This window comes from Balearica regulorum, chromosome 2 (assembly GCF_011004875.1).
Source record: "Balearica regulorum gibbericeps isolate bBalReg1 chromosome 2, bBalReg1.pri, whole genome shotgun sequence".
Classification (NCBI taxonomy): Eukaryota; Metazoa; Chordata; class Aves; order Gruiformes; family Gruidae; genus Balearica; species Balearica regulorum.
Window position 1 is genome coordinate 708,682 of NC_046185.1, and position 16,858 is coordinate 725,539.

Genomic DNA, 16,858 nt, shown 5'->3' on the forward strand with positions numbered 1-16,858 from the left:
AGAAATTACAGAATTGTCTTATGTGTATATATGGCCATCCAACCTGCATTCCTAATATCCCTGACTGCTAGAGACCCTAGAAGGTGTGATTCTTGAAACCTTGAACTAATTATTCAGTGAGTGGAGCATTTAAAATGTAATATTCCTGCTCCAGTTCCTTTCCTCCCAAATTGGGATAATCACGCCATCACAGCCCAATTGAGTACTGAGAAGTTAATTGATGTTTGTGACGCATTCCAGTAGGATACGGATGAAGAGCATGGAGACACCTATGTGGAAGTTAATAGCTCCATTCAATGTGGTGTTTAAGAGGCATGCCCAGGGCAACACAGTGAAGGTTGATTAAAACCAATATTCACTGGTTACCTCCACAGTTGGTAGTCTCCATCCTTCATACTAAGTAAGTTCCTATAGAAAAAATAGCCCATAAATATTTAATTGATGTATCATCATGCTTATTTCCAAATTCTGAGGACACCCCCTCTTATCTTGGCACCCCAATATTAAATTACTTTTTATAATGCATACCCTAAATTATCACATGGCCTTACAGAAGGAAGCACGGCCCCGGTTTGTACAGTACTGGACGTGTGGACATGCATTAACCGTGCGTGCGTGTCTCCAGCTTTGCTGCGACGCTTATCCTTCAGCCACCGAATGGCCGGACTTCGTCCCCCGCCCCCTTCCGCTGTAGGCCCCCGTCGGATGAGCTCTGCGAGCGCCGAGAGGCCGGCGGACCGCTGAGCAGCACCGCTCCCTTCCCCGTCTCCATAACATGGCGCCCGCGTTGTCCCGGCCCCGGCCCCCGCCCCCGCCAGCTGCGGTGCCCGGGCCCGCCAGAACCGGGCTGCCAGGCCTGAGTCACCGCCGCCTCCCGCGGAGCCGCCTCCCGCCGCGCCCTCCCAGCCGCCCGGGCACCGCCCGGCACACAGCAGCCGCGGCGGTTGCCAGGCTGAATAAGATAGAACATGAAAGGCGAAATAACAGGAGCTGCCACGCCCGGGGCTGCGGGGAATCTCGCTTAACCCTTCTCCGCCTGCGCCTGCAGCTGGCCCCGGCTCCAGGAGAGGCTGCACTGCCAGCCAGGCTACCCCTCCATCAGCCAGGCCTGGGTGCGACTGACAGTTTATGAGGGGGAAGCAGGGAGGCAGGGGTCCACCGATACAGCCTCAGATACCCTTTGCATAGCACTCCTGGGGAGGGGGGGAGGATGGGGGAGGCTATGGGTATGGCCTCAGATACCCTTTGCACAGCACCCCCAAGGAGATGGGGGGGGCATGGCTACCCTTTGCAGGGTCGCCAGCACACTGCTGTGGAAGAGGAAGGCACAGGGCCCTGCGCCCTGATCATTCCTGCTGCAATGGTGTCATTGCCCAGGAGCTGCTGCTGCAGCACACCACTGTCTCCCCAAAATGGACCCCAGAGCATGAGAAATCCCTGATGAGCCCAAACCCTGCTTCCCTGGGTGGCTGCTGGACTGAGGTGTGCCAGACCGAGTCTGGGACCAGTGGCCAGGGTCCATGCCTTGCTGTGAGCACTGAGCCTGCTCCCAGGCCTGCTCCGCAGCCAGGCCCAAGCTGGTCTGACAGGCTCAGGGCAGACGGGAAGGGAGAGGCTGCCTGCGGCTCAGGAATGTGCAGCCCTTATCTCTGGCTCCCCTGCAATCCTGGGGAGGGAATAACTCTCCGGAGTTTGCCTTTCTCTCGCTCTTACTCACCCGCTGCCCTGGGTGGAGCTTGATTCGCTGGCTCGGAGGTGCCCTGAATCAGGCTGCAGGCACGTCCAGGGGAGCGGAGAGCAGACCCACCACTGCCCTGGCTCACCTGGGAAGGTAGGAGAAGTGCAGGCACCTCCTGGGGTACCTGAATGGCCGTGTGAGGTGGCGGGCAAGGACTGGGGAGGTCCTGTCCTGCTCCTTTGCGCAGGGCTGGGCACTCGGGATCTGGGGCAAGGACTTTGGCAGACACTCTGTGGGCTGGAGATGGCTGCTTCAACGCAGAAAGGCTCCAGTAGCAGGAGCTCCCAGCCACGCCATGACTGCCTCCATGGGAGAAAGGAGAGGCAAGGGGGAGGGAGGATGTCCCAGCACAGGTGGCAGGCATGGTGTCTGGTGAGGGAAGAGACCTGTCAGCTTTCAGGTAGCCTGATCAAAACTGCTTAGTGAATGCTTCACCGAACTTGTGTCCCATCTCTTTTGAGAAAGCCCCAAGGAGTGGGTATTTCCAAACTTATCCCTGTCTTTGGGAAGAGATCTCACAGCCTGACTTGGCTTCCCATGATAGAGCCTGAGCTGGCCTTCTCTTGGAATAGGAAATGCTTTAGGGATGTGTGGTCAAGAGATTGGGACATAAAAGGACTTCACTGGTGGTAGTGCTGGAAAGGCCAAGGTCTGCAGCAGGCTAAGAGCCAAGTAACAGCTCCTGAAGCCCACTGCACCTTTACTTGCCTTGACTTCACTCCATACGCATGGGTGTGTAGCTGTCTGCCGACATGGCCTGCAAGGAGCGACACAGACATTCGTGCACGTACATGCAAAAGCACGGACAGATGCGTGTGGACACATGCGTGCACAGGCACACGTGCATATACTCATTAATATTTTCCACAGATGTGAGCCTGTCTGACAGACCTCAGGTTTTGTGTGTGAGCAGAAAAGGAAAGGTCTTGTGTTCCTGTCACTGTAAACTGACTAAGGTCAATAGAGGTCAATTATGGCTTTTGTCTGGCCTGAGGACCGAGGTTCTCTATCTTCTAAAACAGTTAGAGGGGGAGGAGGAACTTGTAAAGGCACAGAGTGCCTATAGCATCCTCCTTCTGCTGAAAACATCTAATTCGTGAAACTTGCAATAAGTTCTAGCTGTGATAGAGGCCAGACGTACATGAGTAACAACTCAACAACAAACTAGCCCCAAAATGGAGCAGTGACAGATACAGCAGTGCAGAACATTGGTGGCCAGGATCACTTTGCACAGCCTACAACAGCATGTATTTTCATCAAAAGGCAAGCAGACAGAAAAAAACCAAAGCCTGCCTTCACCCTATTACAAGGCCACAGAAGGGCTGCAGTTTGGGGAGAGAAAGTTTTTTCATTTTGGCCTAGCTCCAAGAGTTGAATTTGAGGCATTAAGGAGAGAGATGTATTTGCTGTGATCTAGCAGTAGAAACTGTATTCTGAGGGAAAAAAAGTTATGCTCTTTGTGTGGTTGTAGGGAAAATTGCATGTCAAAGGAGAAAGTGAAAATGTCACATATCACACAGTCTGATTGTGCCAGAGCAGTGTCATGGCTCAGAACAGAGACACCTGTGTTCTATACATAATTTTTCAGGCAATCACAACTTTCCAAGCAACTGAAATTCACCTCCAAACCTTGAAGGATTGGACTTCTTTGTATTTTATGGTTAAACGGAACACTTTTGGATGGCTTATCAGGCACAATTTGGCTGGATTTTTGTAGCCCTAATGAGGAAGAGATGTTTCATGAGTGCATTTCTAAAATAAGGATGTGGGGGAAAGTAAAAGTCAAGGGCAGCATGCAGTTCTTTTTCTCAAATTATACCTTACATTGCTGGACCTTTTCTTGAAGTTCTCTGTTTTAGACTTCCTTATACCTGCTACCTAGTAAATAAAAATCCAAGGAAAGGGATTGATTGAAAGAGAGTAAGCTTGGCATGTGTTGCTATCATAGACATGGCGCTTAGGGACATAGTTTAGTGGTGGACTTGGCAGTGTTAGGTTAACAGTTGGACTCAAAGATCTTAACAGTGTCTTCCAACCTAAATGATTCTGTGATTCTATCTCTTCACGTAATTTGCTCTCTGTAAGAGACCCCTTTTGCATGCAGGATTGCATTTCATTTTTCAGTAGCTGTAAACATCGGGTTTTGCCCTAGTGACTCTCCACAGGTTGGATTTACACATGCCACTCCATACCCTTTATTGCATAGGATAGTTAAGCTTGACATGCTGACTCAATAACCTCTTCACAAGGAAAATTACAACATGTAATTTTTCTGTTACTTTTCCCTTCCTCTGGCCTGTAGGAAGATTCCCTGGACATTCTGAATGTCTGGCTAATTCCCTCGTTCTCCAGCAAAGAATATTTTGTGGGATCCCTTGCACTGACTAATAAGCAGAGGTGAGCGGGAGTCCAGTTGGTTTTCTGAGGTGCTGACCATGCTCCCAGTTCTACTCTGCCACATGCCTGTAGCATTTGGTACATTTACTACTGTCTTAGACACAGAAGGAGTTTGTTATGCCAGTTTGTAGGGTCTGCTGACAAATATGGAAGATAAAACTGTAATCTGTGGAAGCGCAGTGAATGAATCAATTGAAGCAATTTCTCATCTGATGACCATGACTTTGGATAAAGTGAAACTCCTAGACTTCAGCAGGCAGACATACCATTTTTTTAAAAGGATGACTGAGATCCATATAAGACCGTCTAGAGGAAAGAATGGGATCACATTCACTCAGCTGCTTTAACATAGGGTGATCAGTAGAGGCTGGTCAGGTGACCAAAAGAAAAGACCTGGGGTTTGTATACATGACATTGTAACAGGAATAACATTACGTATTTTCATCTTCCAAATAGAAATTTTAACACTAACCCAGGCTTTGAGCCTACAGCCTAAATCTGAGAGAACATTGCGAATGAGAACACAGAGAGACTTCAGCAGAAAATACAGAAAGGAAAATTGAAAGAGGAAAAATAATTCCTGTCAGGATTTAGCAGACAGACTTGTGGCTGAGAAAGAGTCTAATTCAGACTATTACCCACATTTCACCATGCTGTCCTAGGGAACATATCTGGGCCTTGCTTGATGAGGAGAGCAGTTTAATAGGAAGGTATCAGCATCCTTTGCCATAGCTCTTGTAAAATTTCCATGGCAATGTGCTATGGCCAAACCAGGAAATTCTGGGGTACACCTGAAAACTAAAAGTACTACAGGCACATCACTGTGAGACTGGCGAGTGAGAGGCCTTACACTGAGAGATTCTTTCTTAGCAGAAGTCCAATCCTTAGTACAGAAAGCTAGCACATGTAGGAGTAGCTTCTGGAAAGGCTGAGCATATCTGTCACTGTTAATATAGGTTATTCAGTCTACTGCAGCAGGATTAGAAGGCACTAGCTGTCCCTCCATCACACAATGCAGAATTAAAAAAAACCCCACACCTTAAACCATATTCCAGGAGACAGGTCCCTCCCCAAATCATTTACCTAGTACAAAATTTTCTTGAGAGCAAACCAACATTTTCCATGTCTTACTGTCACAGTGTCTGCAAAAGTAGTTTTACCGTAAGCATTACTGTCCTATGCTAAAACTGACTCTTCCAGAATATTAGCAACTTGTTTTCATATAATCATTTCTATTTTATCAGACCTTTTTTTATTTTTTTAATAATTTATTTCTAAACTTAGGGGGTTCTAGACATTTTGGAGACCTGACAATTTTTCACAGCCCACCGTAAGATGTAAGCAATGTCATTGAACATGATGCATGGGCCAGCTGTGGCCCACGCACTGCTGGATCACCGCTTAGAAATGACTGCTTTACATTTTTCTCTTGGATGTACCATTGCTGCTTCTTTGACTCTCAAAATTGCTTTGATTCATTTCTTGACCAGGGTTTGGAAATCCTTCAGCTGTTAACAGAGAGGGGGTTTGTGACTGGCTGTGGAATCCAGCAGGCTAAAGTAAATTGTTCTGTGTTGCCTTTCTCTTCTTGCTGATACCCAGGGAAATGAAAAGACAAGGTATTTAAGCCCAGCAAACTGTGCCTATACTTGCACATAAGCATGGGGTCTCAGGCAGAGATCATATCTTACTAGCCCTCTCCAGCTGGAGCGAGACAGCCTTGCTTCCTCTCAGGCAGTTCCTTCTGCTGCTTCATACAGATCTGCGAAGGCCTCAGCTTTTGGGAGTGTCTTGAAGCAGAGAAGCAGGTCCAGCCAGGGAAGTGATCATCTGAGAGAGGCAGTCTGGGAACTTGCTGTGCAGGCAAAACACGTAACAACAAGCACTGGAGTCAGCATTGGGAAGGAAGATAGAGCCAGCCTGAGGTGCTGAGACATCAGCAGGGGCTGACATCAGGCAGCAGCAGATGAGAGAGAAAGGCAACATTAAGCCAGTTTCCTTTTGCTTAGACTGGGTAAATACAATTCATTGCTCGATTCACACCTGGCACAAAGAATCATGAAAAATGCAGATCCTTTTTTTTTTTTTTTTTTTTTTTTTTAATTTATAGGGCTTTGTGGTGATCATCCACTCAGCATAGCTGAAACTAGAATTTCATGCTACTCTTTTAGAAAAAAAAAACAGTTAAAGTCCATTGAAATGGAACATAATATGGACAGGCAGCAAATGATGCACAAGCCAACAGGCCTAGACTTTTTCCAGTTTCTGCTCTTAGTGTTAATCCAAAGCTAAAGGGAGAATTTTTACATCTAGCTTCATCTGTCGGTTACTTTTCCCTGTTCTGCCTACATGAAACATTTCCTTATGGTTGAAAATGTTTTCTGTGCAGATAGTTGTAGACTATGATCACATCACTGCTTACTCTTTCCAATATTAAGAGGGTCTGATAGCTTTTGTGGATCACAAAAAACGAATGCTTGTGGTAAGTATCGAAGCTAGTAAAGTCACTCCCAATTACACCAGTGTGAACAGAAGCAGGCCTCAGGCCAAGCCAAAGGGAAATTTCCATTGGAGACTCCCTCTTCAAAAAAAGCACTTGATAATTGCACACAGACAGCATGCAGGAGCTGCATGCTCCTTTCTCTCCTCACAATGTTTCTCCCCTGCTAATGTTTTTTTGGCTGAGGAGGGAAGTGATTGCATTTGTACTCACTGTGCGGAGGTGCAACCAACCCAGTGTCTTTGGGAAAGCCCAAGCAGACGTGTGGAGGAGACCTTTGCTGCTGAGAGATTGAATCCTGCCTCTTATCAGCCCATTATATCAGCCTTCATCTCCCACTTGTTAAGTTTTCAACAAGCTCCTTCATGCTTTCCTTTATCCACTGCCCCTAAGCATGGGAGGAGTTACTCATAAACAGCTACAAAGCCTACCTTTTTTTTTCTCCTTCAGCTTCCTCCTGAAAAAACCCAACTATCCTATATTAGCATGCTAAAAAGTAAGTTCTAAAGAGCTAGTGTACTGAATACTTGGGGTTTACTATAGCTTTCTCTGTACCTGTCTGTGTTCATAATTTTCCCACCTACTAAGGGGAAGGATTTCTTGGGAAGGAACTAAAGACCGCAGTTTTGGTTCACTCATTATCTAATATGGTACGCTTCTGATCACGACTAGTGTTCTTGATACTTCTGAATTTTTGAACACAATTTTATGAAATGATTGCTTAGGATAGCAGAGAACTGCATGAAATGCCAAATGATGAAAACAGCCTTCTAGAAGGCATGGAGAGAAGACACTGTGGATCAATGCTTTTTTTCCTGACTTCATGAAATACCAATTCTGAGTGAATTGCAAAACCAGAGGAATAGTAAATGCAAAGTACTACAGGGCTTGTATGGGGAAGATGGGAACTGATGTGGTGACTTGTCAAATGATGAATGAAAGCTAGTCTGGAATTCCTGTAAAAATAAATTCACAAATGTTACATCTTGGTTCCTAGGGCCTACAGGAAAGATGGAGTGGGACTGTTTATCAGGGAGTATAGTGATAGGACAAGGGGGAACGGGTTTAAACTAAAAGAGAGTAGATTTAGATTAGATGTTAGGAAGAAATTCTTTACTGTGAGGGTGGTGAGGCACTGGCACAGGTTGCTCAGAGAAGCTGTGGCAGCCACATCCCTAGAAGTGTTTAAGGCCAGGTTGCATGGGGCTTTGGGCAACGTGGTGTAGTGGAAGGTGTCCCTGCCCATGGCAAGGGCGTTTGGAACTACATGGGCTTTGAGGTCCCTTCCACCCCAAACAATTCTATGATTCTATGGTTCTAAGTGCTCTTCATGGTAGAGCACATGGACCCAGCACATAGTTCCTTAACAGACTGTCTGATGCCAGTTACTTTGCCTGTCCTTTAAGCATTGTGATGGTTCTCCCATACTTCTCCTTATGTTAAGAAACTCCATAAAAAATTGGTTTTTTCAAATGTCCCTATAGAAGCTATCTGTAGTACAATGCCTACAGACCACTTAATTCCACAACTAATTATATGTACAATGCTAAATTTGCCCATCTCCTAGTTGTTCTTTTGTACCTCTTAGCTCATTTTTCTCTGTCATCTGTTTATCATGTCTAATGGGGCCTAGATTATGAGACCGTCTTAAGCAAGAACCAATTTAATAATTGCTGGTACTTCATCTAGTACAATGGGATTATGACTCTTCATCAGAGTCTTTTACTGTAACTGTATATTCAAGCAAACCAGCAAGGCTGTTTACCTGTAGCCTCTTGGGATTCAGGAAAATCAATTGGTTGTCACTGGGGCAGTTCAGCAAAAGCAGGACTAAAAGGAAAAAAAAAAACCCAAAGCATAGTAAACCTATTCTGTAAATAGCAGGATGCTCATTGCTCCTTAGTGGTCAAAAAGCAAATGGTATATTAGGAAAGGAACAGAATGTAAACACTGTATATAAAGCCATATTTCACTTCCATCTTGCAGTTCCAGTCCCACCATCTCAGAAAAAGAATACAGTAGAGTGAAACAATTTCAGAGAAGAGTATAGAGTAGAGGATCATCAGAGGCACAGAATGGTTTCCATGTAAGAAACAGATGAATAAGTTAGGGTTCACCCTCTAGAAGGATGATGAGTGACAGGAGAGTTGGCAGATGTATAAAAACAGAGTGGCATGACAAGAGTCAATAGATGTTGATTTTTCTATCCAAAGGAAAAAACCCAACAAAGTACAAGCAGTTGATTGAAAAGAGGAGACTGTTCTTGACTGTATTTCTGAGCTGTAGAACTCCTTGCCTCTGGCTGTTGTAGATGCTGAAATTTTATATCAGTTTACGGAAACTGTGTGAGTTTATGATAGCGGAATCCTCTGAAGCTATCTACAGTTATTAAAGCGTATCTGGGTCAGCAGGTTCTTAAGCCTCAAGTAGCTAAAATTGGCTTAGAGAAGCTGGTGAAGCATCATAAATGCTTGGCCTGTCCCTATATGTTTTCCACATCATATGCTCTTAGTCACTATTGGACATGGGTTTCTAGGCTTGATGGACCTTTGATCGAATCCAGTACAGCTGATTTTATGTTCTCACAGAAACATGGTAAAGAGAGGGTTCAGACATAGTGCAAATGAAGCCTGGAGAGACTGAGAATTTATGTACTCTATTTAGAGAAATCAGAAAGGAAATACAGAAATTGATATGAGTAAACGGCAGGTGAAATGCAAAGATGTTCAGAGGGGCTTTTACATTACAAACATTTAGTATTACAGAAGACAATACACAGAAGTATGAAGTACAGTATACTGCATGGAATGGGATTGGGAAAAACTGTAATCCTCTGGAGGATTAGAATCTGAATCATCAGGATTTATGTGAGGAAAAGCCATCTCAGTAATTTACACAGAGAAAAATTATTGAAATACGTTATTTTGAATACAGTTTCAGATTAAAGATGTGTGTGTACACAAAACCACTGAATATTCAGTGCATTGATTTCATAGAGTAATTATTTCATAGCAACTGTCTGTATGCATCTACCTTTACTATATAATACCCTGTGGTAAATGCAAGGTATTGCAGTTCACTTTTGTAGAAGAAGTAATTGCCTTTCATTCATGACAAGGAACGTGTATGGTGGGTACTGTGGATCATTATGTTTGTGCAAATTTAGTTTACTTCGCAGTATTTGATCACAAATCCATAGCTCAATGGCCAGTCATTAGCTGGATAAATATGCTAAAATAGTTTCAGGGAATAAAAGTGCATTACTTTCAAAAGACCATTAATAAGATCTCTCACAAAGTTTACTGAAAGTGGTAATAAACACTGAAACACTGAAATTATTAAATCCAGAGATAATTGCAGGGAACTGAGCTGAAAGGCCAGGATAATGCAAATGAAACTGTGTTGTCAGTGCAAGGTAATTTATACAAAGGAAGAAAACCTGATCCAATTGTACACCCTCTGGGATTCAAGTAAATATACAGTTTTTGGTTGGTGAAGGTGTAAGTATACTTATTATAATAAGCCTTGACTTCTCCAAATCATCTAAATAAATGCTTTCTGAAATGTCGTTAAGATCCTACATTATGCTAAATTAACAGGTCTAGCATTAGGTAGTTAATGAAATAGTAATTTATTAGTATCAGTCATTAAAGAGAAGGTATTAATAATGTTCATTCTTATCAGACTTGCCAGCAATTGAGTCTTTCTCCAGTGCTGCTCAGGAGTTCAATAAATTGTTTACATAATCAGTAAATAGTCAAGTTCAAGGATTACATAAAGTTTGAGGAAACAGTAAGTATCATATTTATAAATATCATATTTACTAAATAACAGTAAAAATCACAACAATACAATCTGATGAAATGTATTTTAATACAGTCAGATATAAAACAATATACAGAAGTCCAGAATGAAGGTTACAAGTATAGAATTGAAGATTCAGTGATGTGAAGATGAATTAAATTACCAGAGGAAGTTCAGAGAATTCTTAAGGAAAAGCCACAGACATTGTCCAGGGACAGGAGACAAGCCCTAGCAACAGAAAGTCTGTTCAATTTATCATGGAGAAAGCTGAAAAGTGATTTACACTGCACTTGAAGAAACAAAAGATCTGGTATTAGGTAATTTTTCAGTTGTGTGAATACAGGCATTATAATACAGTTAAGATCTGAAGTTAAAGATTACTTTGTGAAATAAGATGCATTTTCACTGCAATAAAAGTAAATGAATGCTGAAGTAGCTTGCTAAGAAAATGATTGACTTGCAGCTATTTGGTATTTTTTTAAAAATCTTTCTAATATATATATTTAAAAATAGTTACTGGGAAGAATGTTATTGCCTGTGTGTACAAGTGACTAGGGTGTTCAGGCTGAAAGACTGGCTCTTTTTTGCCCTTAGTATCTGCACTTTTCTAGTCTGCTCTGCTTTTATCTATCTGTCAGACCTTTTGTAGAGTAGGACTATGTGCTACATGCTAATCATGGCTACTGCTCTTCCATCTATACATTAAAATAGCAATGATAATCAAATCTCATATTGTAGGACTTCTCTGAAGGAGTCGGGAAGCAGTTTTCCTCATTGCACAACTGGATAAATATATTTAGGGCTTTTCATCGTTCTTTGACCCAGCTGACCACAGGTACAGGTAGAATGGGATAGTGAAATGCTGAGTTGTAATATGCAAGCCAGATATTCACCGACTTGCAATATTCAGTGCTAAGCTAATGGTTTGCAATATTACATCAGATGATTCATGTACTCTTAATCTTCTAAAAAGCAGTTGTGATATACACTAGACAACAGACAGTTCAAAATTAAAATGAGCACTTTAAATGATTAAGGTTTGTTTCAAAAGATACTAATTGGATAGGTTTGTTTTTAACAGATTTGCACAAAGTTCGGTGATATGTTTTCTCTCTTTAATATTTTGATCAATGAAGTAAAAACACTTGTGATAAAGCTTTTAGATACTTGATTATTGGGAAAGACAATAACAATAGAAGATAGGGGAGGTGTACAGAGCACCTTGGATCACTTGATAAACGGATGCATCACAATTAGTTATTACATGTACTAACTAAGATTCCATTTCATACTTACAAAAAGGAGACTGTACCCCAACCACCATTGCGAAAACTAATGGGTATCAGAGTAGCCAATGAACTTTAGTGCAATGCCATGGCAACATCCACAGATGTACAAGCAGGAGTAGCGAGGCAGACAGCATGGGTAAGAGAACCGTCGGAATATTGTGTTCAGCTGTGCTGGCTGCATTTTAAAATGGATCTGAAACAGAGTACAAAAGAACTTGATTTTGATGGCTCACAAAATGTTGTACAGTAAATGATGTGGGTCTCTAGTGTGAGACACTCACTCACTTCACTGTGTTGACTAGCTTTTAGTGGTTGGTAATAGTAGTATGGTATTATGGTTTAGCCCCCGGCGGCAGCTAAGTACCACATGGATGCTCGCTTACTTTCCCCCGCCCCCCTGATGGGATGGGGAGAAGAATTGGAAGACAAAGGTAAAACTCGTGGGTTAGCATAAGGGCAGTTTACAAGGACAGCAAAGGAAGAGGAAAGTAACAGGAATACTAATAAAAGAATATACAAAGCAAGTGATACGCAATGCATTTGCTTGCCGCCTGGAACCAGATGCCCAGCCTGTCCCAAGCAGTGATCCCTCCTCCCAGCCAGCCCCCACCCCTTATATACCGAGCATGACATCATATGGTATCGAATATCCCTTTGGCTAGTTTGGGTCAGCTCTCCTGGCTGTGTCCCCTCCCAGCTTCTTGTGAAAATTAACTCTATTCCATATGAAAACCAGGACATATGGACATCAGACGTTCGTGGAGGTATTCTGCAATGAAGGTGCCTGAAGTTGGATGAGACTGATCTGTCCTACTGTAGAAGTTATGTTTGAAAGTACAACTGAAAAAGTAAAAACCTGCTTCCATTTCTTTATTAGGCATTTAAAGACTGAAATTCTGCAACCAACCATCTCCTAGTCAGGTTCTGGTATAAACTATTGAAAATTTCAAGCTGGATCTTTGTAGAATGGATTGTATGACAGGAAAAAGGTAATCTTGGAGTTAAAAAAAATGGAAGACTGAGCACTGAAGCTTTGGAAGACTGATTTGTTAATGGCTCTGGGAGAAAGATTAAGAGAACACTTAGCCAAATGTAAGCATCTATATTAGAAGAGGAATCTCATCCCATATTCCTTTGATTTTATTCATTTATTCTCCATCAACTATCAGAGAATCATAGAATCACAGAATGGTTTGGGTTGGAAGGGACCTTAAAGATCATCTAGTTCTAACCCCATGATCATGGGCAGGGACACCCTCCACTATACCAGGTTGCCCAAAGCCCCATCCACCCTGGCCTTGGACACTTCCAGGGAAGGGGCATCCACAACTTCTCTGGGCAACCTGCTCCAGCACCTCACCACCCTCACAGTAAAGAATTTCTTCCTTATGTCCAATCTAAATCTGCCCTCTTTCAGTTTAAACCCATTCACCCTTGTCCTGTCGCTCCATGTCCTTGTAAAAAGTCCCTCTCCAGCTCCCCTATAAAGGGGAACACAGGGCAATTAGCTTGCATGTCGGCATGTTATACACCTGCATTTAGTTAATGAATCTGACCCTTGAGGAGCAATCCTGGTTCCAAAACTTAGGTGTTTAGTGTCATTTTAGGTGCCTTAGGGTATCTAAAACACAACAGATGTGGCACAAGCCCTACGAGAGACTCACACCCTTCTTGACCAACAGCTGGAGGGCAGGCAAGATACCTTAGGGCATCCCATGTGACATTAAACACCTGTGTGTAGACACCTGAATTGCTCCCCTGGTTATAGTTTGTTTGCACTTAATTGATATTTAATTTACTCAAGGCTTAAGGGCTAGGTGCTGGGAAGAAGTTAGAATTTTTCTCCTTGCTACCTAATTTGGTTTCTGGAAGTTTTCTTTCATCTTCCTCTAAAACAACAGGGACTGGACAGCGGGATAAGTAGTGGCATATGCCAGTATGCTTTGTGCTTTTGAAGAACTTCTCAGGTCCCATATTGGTGTGGTCTGCTCATAAAATCAAGTTTAAAACAATTGCTGCAATTTTTTCCCAGGTCATATGGGCAGGATCTAATAGGAGTCCTTTGCTTTCTTGTACAATGTAGGGGCAGTACTCTTCCTGGGATGCTTTTCCTGATAAAGTTGCAGCTACTGAAGGCATGAAGGACATTGGTGGTGTGCTTGAGCTTTCCTGTTCCCTTCTGGTAGTACGTTGTAGGTTTTTATCGCTCTGGAACTTTTGTACTAAGGGTCTTTAGGGTCTTTCTTACTTTTTTCAGTACTTGTCATGTAAATGGAAGGAGGGATGTTCAGTGGTTCCTTTTGCACTGATCATCTGTCACATAGCTGTCCACAACTGCAGATGATGGATTTATGTGCGCTCTTCTCCTCCTGTAACCATATACAAATCAGTTCCGGAACTATAACTGGACTACAGAATATCCTACAGAATATCTTACAAAGGCCCTCAAGGGAAATGTGAAGGTGCCACACATTATTCTTTCTGGCATCTTCATTTTTCACTAGATTCCCCTTAGCTTGTGTCATAAAAATTTGTAAACTGTGACTAGCAATTAAAATAAAATGAAATTCCTAATTAAATAAAATAAATAAGCATATAAATAAGTAAAATACTCTATTAACCAGCAGTTACAGACTTCCATATACATTTGGTCTATTTTGAGTTTGTGACTTAGTTTCTTTGACAGTTATAGAGGTTCAGATTTCCAAAAATACATCTATCTTTTTATGATGTGAATGAAGCTGCAGAAAATAGACTTGCAGGTGAAGTTCAAGCAAGGAGGCAACCTCTTCTTGGAGTTCCTCTTTTGTTTTAGATGCCACCATAATCAAAGAAAGCACAGCCATCATGCAAGAATACTAATAAATAATGTGTGGCCTAATCTTCTGTCACTCTGGATTGAGGAAATCTGACAAGGTGTTCAGTGAATTCCTGTTACAGGAACCAAGGCATAAAAGCAAGTAATTGCTGTCTAACTTTAATGAGAGCCTTTGACAATCAGTTCTAAGGAAGTAAGGGCCCACATGGGCTATGCATTTCACAGAGCCCTTGCCCAAATTTTGCTGCTTCTGCCAAATATTTCCTTCGTTTTGCTTTTCCAGGCCTCTTACATGACATAGGTTTAAGAGAGAATGAGAAAGTACTTATACTCAGCTGCCCTTCCTGGCATTATACATCCTGAATGCCCTACAAAATAAAGAGAATATACAGTTCTAGAGTCAAACAATAACAAGGCAACACTGTATACTTAGTAATATATCTCATTTTCTGTAAGGCATGCAAATTGGTACTCCACAAATGAGCATTGCACTGTGATAACAGACATTTTGAATGGATCAAAACTAGTTAACATAGATTTAAAGAGACAGTAGCTTAAACAAACAATTATATCTTACAAACCTCACTATGGCAAACAAATATTAGCCATAAATGGTACGTTATAATTTTCAACTAATTTGTAGGGGAATTACTCATCAAATAGTGGATTGTTTGACCTAGAACTAGACACAGCCTTGCAGCTGGCAGCTTAACAACATCAAATTTGAACCAGCATCTCAGAGTTCTGCCAGTTACAGATAGCTATTGCCAGGAGTTGTAACTTAGCAAAAAAAACCCCAAAACCAGTAACTAAATGCAGAATCTAGATGAATTTCGCAAGATGGACAGTAGCAGGAGTATACTTGCAAAGACTGCAGGTGCATGGGATCCAAAAGCTCAGCTGACTCTGCTTACTTGTAGTGAATTAGCATTCCTAACAGAGTTTCTGTCCAGGAGCTACCTAGATCACTTTTGTGAAGTTTTATTTAATAATTGACCTGAGATCAGCTCACGCTTACCATAGTGATGAAGGACAATAACATTTGAGGCTCCAGTTAATTTCTCCCCTTCTGCTTAAATTGATAGAAAAGTAGTTTGAAAGGCTATTGAAAGAGTCATTTTGTGCATCGCTTGTCATGCAAAGCATGTAATATATTCATTGTAGATAGCAGCACATGAGAAGCTAGAGGGAGATTATTGGGATTATGCCAATGCCAAGTGTTTCTGAGATATTTCTTCATAGAAATTACCCATATTTTTTTAGTGCTTACAAATAGTGTAATGCAAAACCACCGTATGACTTTTATGTATGTATTTAAATATATCATTCTTCATGCAAGCTGAGAATTCATCAACCTAGTATAGTTCTTGTTGCACATCAGGGAATTAAAGCCAACCAGTTAATGGAATAATAGAATCAGAATGGTTTGGACTGGAAAGGACCTTAAAGATCGTCTACTTCCACACCCCTGATGTGGGCAGGAACATCGTCCGCTAGATCAGGTTGCTCAAAGCCCCTTCTATCCTGGCCTTGAACACTTCCAGGGATGGGGCATCCACAACTTCTCCGGGGAACCTGGTCCAGTGTATCACTGCCCTCATTGTAAAAAATCTCTTCCTTATGTCTAATCTAAACCCACCTTCTTTCAGTTTTAAACTGTTTCCCCTTGTCCTGCCCTTTCTGCAGGGCTGCTCTCCAGCCACTCCTCTCCCAATTTATACTGTGTCCAGAGTTACTCTGTCCCAGGTGCACAATCTGGCATTTGTTCTTGTTAAATTTCATGCCATTGATGATTACCCAATCCCTCTCTAAGGCCTCATGTCCCTCGAGAGAGTCAGCAGCACTTCCCAGTTCGGTATTGTCAGAAAATTTGCTAATGGTGCATTCAACTCCTGCATCCAGATTGTTGATGAAAATATTGAACAGAACTGGCCCTAGAATTGAACCCTGAGGAACACCACTGGTGATTGGTCACCAGCCAGATGTAGCCCCATTCACTACAACCCTATGCCCACAGCTGTCCAGACAGTTCTTCACCCAGTGCACCATGTACCTGCTTATCTCACAGTTAGACAACTTGTCCAGAAGGATGCATCCTTGTACATCCACTGCTTTCCCTTCATCCACTAACTGAGTGACCTTGTTGTAGAAGGATATCAAATTACTTAAATTATTATTTAGGTGTTGAAAGGCCTCCCCAAGCCTTCGCTTCTCCAGGCTGAACAACCCCAACTCAGCCTTTATTCATAGCAAAGGTGTTCCAGCCGTCAGATCATTTTCCTGTCCCTCCTCTGGACCTGCTTTAACTGGTG

The 16,858-nt window shown here is 42.5% G+C and overlaps 1 protein-coding gene across 1 annotated transcript in view; it reads left to right on the forward strand.

Annotated features, from left to right (window-relative positions):
• The first annotated feature begins 1,696 nt into the window (after nucleotides 1–1,696).
• The window catches only part of FAM83H (family with sequence similarity 83 member H), a 29,491-nt gene continuing 14,329 nt past the window's right edge, over nucleotides 1,697–16,858 (forward strand). The window contains exon 1 of the mRNA XM_010310033.2: nucleotides 1,697–1,831. The gene's annotated coding sequence lies outside the window, so the exon portion shown is untranslated. The remainder of the gene's footprint in view (nucleotides 1,832–16,858) is intronic.